This window comes from Salmo salar, chromosome 07, assembly GCF_965601325.2.
Source record: "Salmo salar chromosome 07, fSalSal1, whole genome shotgun sequence".
Classification (NCBI taxonomy): Eukaryota; Metazoa; Chordata; class Actinopteri; order Salmoniformes; family Salmonidae; genus Salmo; species Salmo salar.
Window position 1 is genome coordinate 43126020 of NC_138297.1, and position 5163 is coordinate 43131182.

Below are 5163 nucleotides of genomic sequence, written 5' to 3' on the forward strand. Positions count from 1 at the left end.
CCCTCCAGCATGACAACTCCACCAGCCATACTGCTCGTTTTGTGCGTGATTTCCTGCAAGACAGGAATATCAGTATTCTGCCATGGCCAGCGAAGAGCCCGGATCTCAATCCCATTGAGCACGTCTGGGACCTGTTGGATCGGAGGGAGAGGGCTAGGGCCATTCCCCCCAGAAATGTCCGGGAACTTGCAGGTGCCTTGGTGGAAGAGTGGGGTAACATCTCACAGCAAGAACTGGCAAATCTGGTGCAGTCCAAGAGGAGGAGATGCACCGCAGTACTTAATCCGTTACAGAGCACATTTGTATGCTTTTCATCAACCACATGTAGGACAGGCTCTAAAGCATCTTCACAAATAGTCTTCAGGAGGTCAAAGAGGGCTGCTTATAGGAGATAATTGCTTTGCATGTCTCTCATGTACTAGACAGAACTGTCGAATAAATATTTTATCTTAATAATTTCACCTGCATTGAAAGAAAAATGACCTGTACAGAAATCAACATTGAGCTACACGAGCTCTAGGCCAAATTCCTCACTGAGTTCATAGGACATAAGGTCGTACGTAGTGATTCCTGGCCCAGGTCCATCTGTAGTGGAGATAGATAGTGGATCTTAGTGTCAGAGGAACAGCGTAACAGCAGGTTAGGAAAATGGCAGCTGCCTCTGGAGCCCACTGATGCCCATCAGTAAGGAGGAATGCACAGCAGAACAGGTGAGAGAGAGTAGTGCCATCACACCTGCACCCATCTGACACCTAATTAGCTGCTAAATGTTCTTTTAATCTACTAAATCTCATGGCCAGATGACAATGACTTTACGCTATCACCACTGTAGCGTATGGAGTCCATATGGAGCTCTAGGGCTGGATTTCAACCAATTGCGGATAGTCGGTTTCCGAAGAGTGTCAGATTTGGAAGTGCAGGAATATCACTGTCTACAATGGAGAGCATTCCGGGCTCTGATCTCATACATTTTACATACTAAACACTGTATTAAACCTTTAAAATTGTTGGACTAGTATGCCATATCATTTGATATTTTGTACAGTACATTAATGGGTCAAATAATGGAAAACATATTCCTTTCCCAGTGTTTAATATGACGATGTCTTGACAGAATAATTCAGTACATACTGTAGCTAATGGGAGAGCTACTGTGCTTCAAGAAAGTATTCACACCCCTTAACTTTTTCCACTTTATTGTGTTACAGCCTGGATTTAAAACTGATTAAATTGAGATTTTGTGTCACTGGCCTATACACAATACCCCATAATGTCAAATTGGAATTCTGTTTTTAAACATTTTTACAAATTAATTAAAAATGAAAAGCTGAAATGTCTGGAGTCACTAAGTATTCAACCCCTTTGTTATGGCAAGCCTAAATAAGTTCAGGAGTAAAGGCTTGCTTAACAAGTCACATCATTTGTTGCAGGGACTCACTCTGTGTGCAATAATAGTGTTTATCATGACTACCTCATCTCTGTACCCCACACATACAATTGTCTGTAAGGTCCCTCAGTCGAGCAGTGAATGTCAAACACAGATTCAACCACAAAGACCAGGGAGGTTTTGCAATGCCTCGCAAAGAAAGGCACCTATTGGTAGAATACACATTTTAAAAAAGCAGATATTGAATATCCCTTTGAGCATGGTGAAGTCATTAATTACACTTTGAATGGTGTGTCAATACACCCAGTCACTACAAAGATACAGGCGTCCTTCCTAACTCAGCTGCCGAAGAGGAAGGAAACTGTTCAGGGATTTCACCATGAGACAAATGGTGACTTTAAAACAGTTACAGAGTTGAATGGCTGTGAAAGGACACAACATTGTAGTTACTTCACAATACTAACCTAAATGACAGAGTGAAAAGATGAAAGCCTGTACAGAATGAAAAATATTCCAAAAGATACATCCTGTTTGCAATAAGGAACTAAAGTAGCACTGCAAGAAAATTGGCAAAGAAATTAACTTTATGTCCTGAATACAAAGTGTTATGTTTGGGGTAAATCCAACACAACACATCACTGGGTACCACTTTTCATATTTTCAAGCATGGTGGTGGCTGCATCATGTTATGGATATGCTTGTCATCGGCAATGACTAGGGAGTGTTTTAGGACAAAAATAAATGGAATAAAGCTAAGCACATAGAATCCTAGAGGAAAACCTGGTTCAGTTTGCTTTCCAACAGACACTGGGAGACAAATTCACCTTTCAACAGGACAACAACCTAAAACACAAGGCCGAATATACTCTGGAATTGCTTACCAAGATGACAGTGAATGTTCCTGAGTGACCTAGTTACAGTTTTGACTTAAATTGGCTGTAAAATCTATGGCAAGACTTGAAAATGGCTGTCTAGCAATGATCAACAACCAATTTGACAGAACTTGAAGAATTTGTAAAATATAAAAATATTGGTCAATCCAGGTGCACAAAGCTCTTAGAGACTTACCCAGAAAGACTCACAGCTATAATCGCTGCCTAAGGTGATTCTAACATGTATTGACTCAGGGGTGTGAATACTTATGTATATTTTATATTTCTGTATTTCTTTTAAATAAATTAGCAAAAATTCTAAAAACATGTTTTCAAATTGTCATTATGAGGTATTGTGTAGATGGGTGAGAGAAAAAAAATCGATTTAATCCATTTTGAATTCAGGCTGTAGCACAGCAAAATGTTGAATAAGTCAAGTGGTATGAATACTCTCTGAAGGCACTTTGTGGCCTTGTGTGAGTCTGATGGGGTTTAAAGTGAGGAGATGAAAGGGTAGAGCAGAGTTGGGTGCCCAGGTCCTTCCCCCTCCCCCCGCTCTCCCTCTTTCTTTTAATCAATTAAAATCCCTGTTAAGCATCTCCAGGGATACGTGGGCCTGTGAATACCAAGGCATCAGAGGAACCATCTCCTTTATTCTCTCTGTCTCTCCCTTCCACCTCCCTCTCTCTCTTTCTCCACTCGGCAGCACACATGAAAAGGTTAATGAATCGAGAGTGAAGTCTCTCTGCCTGTAGACAGTGTATTGAAGAGCGATGGCGAGAGGATAGGTCATAGTAAAGGCAATGTAAGGATCGGGTTGTTAGTCTACTCTACTGTTACGAAATGCCACTTCTAATCAATCCTCTAATCCATTTTGCCTCTCCGTCATTGTGTTACGGTGAACATACTGAATTAATAATAATTGAAACGAGCTTTCATGATATATCTCCTGCCTGCCGTATGTAGCCTATCTGAAAGTGAAGCAGATGATTTAGAGGCCATATCATCCCTTCCGTTTACTGTAAAGTCGGAGCTATGTGCTGCACACAAAGGGGACAACAGAACAGAGCAGTCCAGAACAAAACAAGTGTGACAACAACCGATCCGATGCTTTGAAACATCCACCTCTTCTATGATTTTGATAGTAAATATTCCATTGATCCAAATGCTAAAGCACGACCCCACCCTCCGACCCGCCACCACCCCCCCCCCCCCCAAAAAAACCCCCCCCACAGCCCAGTATACCGCTCCAGGCCCTGTGATATGAATTATTAAATACAGTAGCGTTTGCATATTTAATGAATATTCAGACCTTTTTTACTCTCTCGCCGTCCGTCCCACCCACTGTCACCATCTGTATTCATGTGGCATGGAGGTGGGAGGTTGGTGAGGCTGGCATCCGTTGACAGGAGGACGTGACTGGCACACTGATACCTTGACTGGCACACTAAGACCACTGTTCTGTCCTGGCCCTCCACACTGCTTTACAGGCAGGTGATCACACACAGGGCCTGGCCAGGTAAGAGAAGACAGACATCGGGTACTGGGGAGAGAGGGATGTAGGAAATGAGAGCAAGAGAGAGTAGCAGCTATCAAGTGCAACTTTGTTGTGGCAAAAGTTGTTGGAACAAAGCAATAAAGCTGAATTTTTTAAATATTCTATTTGACAGTAAAATGGTCAAAGCATCCCTGAAGCAGACTTCAGAAGTTTATAATTGTACACACCTGTCAAGAAAATACATTCTATGACCCCCCCCCGATTTGTGCTGTTCTAGTTTGGTAATTTAGCCGACCGTCTTATACAGAGCAATTAGGGTTAAGCGCCTTGCTCATTGACGGATTTTTCTCTTAATCAGCTTGGGGATTCGAACAAGCAACCTTTCATTTACTGGCCCAAAGCTCTTGACCACTATGCTACCTGACCTGGTTCATGCATTTAATGCTCTTCGGCTTGCTTTGCGTGCCCCAAGTCCATTAAATGTCTCTAAAGCACAGCACACAGCACAATATTCAACACAGTTCACTGCTTCAATAAATTATGAATCAAATTCAGATCCCTTGGAATTTCAATTGCAGGTGCATCTTGGACGAGTGTGATTTTAATATTGGAGCAAGGCTCCCCCCTAGCGTTAAAAGCTCCTTTAAATCGTGTGAGAATTAAACAGTAGATCAGATCAAATCAAATGTTATTCGTCAGAAATTCGCCAAATACAACGCTTCCTTACGAGCCCCTTCCCAACAATGTGCAGTTAAAAAGTAAGAAAAGATTAGCAAACAAATAACAAAAGGAAATAGTAACACAGTGAAATAACAATAACGAGGGGCTATATACAAGGAGTACCGGTACCGAATCAATGTGCAGGGGTACAAGGTAGTTGAGGTAATTGAGGTAATATGTACATGTAGGTAGGGATAAAAGTGACTAGGGAATCAGGATCGATAGTAAACAAGAGTAGCAGCAGCGTATGTGAAGACTGTGAAAGGGTGTCAATGATGTGTGTGTGTGTTTTGTGCGTGTGAACATATGCGGTGTGAGTGCGTGTGTGTATGTGTGTCTTGGAGTGTCAGTGTAGTATGTGTGAGTGTTTGGGTTGAGCCCAGTGAATGTGCATTGAGTCAGAGAAAGAATGTCAGTGCAAATAAAACTACAAAGGCGCACACACACACACACACACACACACACACACACACACACACACACACACACACACATCAATTTAATGCATATTAATACATATTGTCATCACTATTGATAAGTGCCTTATTTCAACTAGAGTAATTCAGCTACAGTTGAAGTCGGAAGTTCACATACACTTATGACTTGGAGTCATTAAAACTAGTTTTTCAACCACTCCACACATTTCTTGTTAACAAACTATAGTTTTGGCAAGTCAGTTAGGACAT